Source organism: Lathyrus oleraceus, chromosome 5, assembly GCF_024323335.1.
Source record: "Lathyrus oleraceus cultivar Zhongwan6 chromosome 5, CAAS_Psat_ZW6_1.0, whole genome shotgun sequence".
NCBI lineage: Eukaryota > Viridiplantae > Streptophyta > Magnoliopsida > Fabales > Fabaceae > Lathyrus > Lathyrus oleraceus.
In genome coordinates, this window is record NC_066583.1 from 643,758,972 (window position 1) to 643,760,771 (window position 1,800).

General features: G+C 40.4%; 1 non-coding gene across 1 annotated transcript; it reads right to left on the minus strand.

The window, feature by feature from the left end:
• Nucleotides 1-283: 283 nt before the first annotated feature.
• LOC127089133 (small nucleolar RNA R71) lies at nucleotides 284-390 on the minus strand. Its single transcript, XR_007790907.1, has one exon. It is a non-coding gene; the product is annotated as a small nucleolar RNA R71 (small nucleolar RNA).
• Nucleotides 391-1,800: the final 1,410 nt, after the last annotated feature.

A 1,800-nucleotide genomic window follows, 5' to 3' on the forward strand; every position in this document is an offset into this window, starting at 1 on the left:
CTTCGAACTTAAACCTTCGCTGTTACAGGCAGTGCAACAGAATCAATTCTCTGGAAATCCTACCGAGGATCCAAACCTTCATTTATCCGTATTTGTTCAATACGCTGATACTGTTAAAGCTAATGGTGTCACTTCAGAGGCAATTCGACTTCGTCTTTTTCCTTTCTTGTTAAGAGATAAAGCTAGAAGATGGCTTTAGTCTCTTCCTTCCAACTCAGTCACCACATGGAATGAGTTGAAGAAAGTCTTTCTTGCCCGATATTTTCCTCCAACCAAAACAGTTATGTTAAGAGCCCAGATAAATGGATTTAAACAGAAAGATAACGAGTCTCTTTTCGAAGCCTGGGAAAGATACAAAGACATGATGAGACTTTGTCCACACCATGGTTTAGAGGACTGGTTAGTGATTCATACCTTCTATAATGGTCTCTTATACAACACAAGATTAACAATAGACGCCGCCGCAGGTGGTGCACTTATGGATAAACCTTACGCTGACGCTTATCAACTTATCGAAAGCATGGCCCAAAACCATTATTAGTGGGGAAGCGACCGAACAATGGTAGAAAAATCTCAAACGAAAAGTGGCATGTACGAGATAAGTAGCCTTGATCATGTTAATGCAAAAGTGGATGCTCTTGCCCAGAAAATTGAAAGTTTAAATGTATCACCTCCAGCCACCGTGGTTGTCGTGACTCAAAATTGCGAAGTCTGTGGAATCCAAGGTCACACTCCTACAGATTGTCAACTCCTAACAGGAATCCAAGCAGAGCAGGTGAACTATGCACAAGGAAATCCTTACTCGCATACCTATAACTCAAACTGGAAGAACCATCCTAATTTTTCATATAAGAGTAATAATGCTTTATACGCACCAGGACAAGCTCCCAATCAAGCCCCAGCTATACCACCTGGATATCAAAAGCCGACCCCATCTACACCTAACAATAACGTTCCTAGGAAATCCAACTTGGAAATCATGATGGAGAACTTCATAGCTTCTCAACAGCAAACCAATAAAGATTTCTTAAACCAGAATGTACACACTAACGAACAGATTAAACAACTAGCAAGTAAAGTAGATGCCCTGGCTACCCATAACAAAATGCTGGAAACACAAATCTCACAAGTAGCTCAACAACAAGCGCCTACTGCTGCCCCAACTGGTACATTTCCTGGACAGCCCCAACCTAACCCGAAAAGCCACGCTCATGCAATTATATTGAGAAGTGGAACAGAGGTAGAAGGACCATCTGATCCAAGAATTGAAAACCAAAACTCTAAAAAGCCAACTGAGGAAGAAAATAAACCTAAGGAAAAGGAAGAGAGCAATAAGGAAACCGTAGAAAAGAAAGAACCTTATGTACCTCCACCGCCTTACAAACCACCTATCCCTTATTATGAGAGGCTAATTAAAACCAAAGACGCGGGCCAATTTAAAAAATTTGTTGACCTACTGAAACAATTAAACGTCACCATTCCTTTCACAGAAGCTATTACACAGATGCCCTCGTATGCTAAGTTCTTAAAAGAAATTATTTCTAATAAAAGGAAACTTGAAGATAGCGAAACCGTTACACTCACTGCTGAATGTAGCGCTATAATCCAGAATATGCCTCCAAAACTTAAAGATCCTGGTAGTTTCTCTATACCCTGTCACATAGGAAAATTTGTCATAGACAAAGCTTTATGCGATTTAGGAGCCGGTATCAGTGTTATGCCCTTATCCATATGCAAGAAACTGGAAATAGGAGAATTAAGACCAACTAAAATGTCTGTGCAATTAGCAGATCGTTCCGT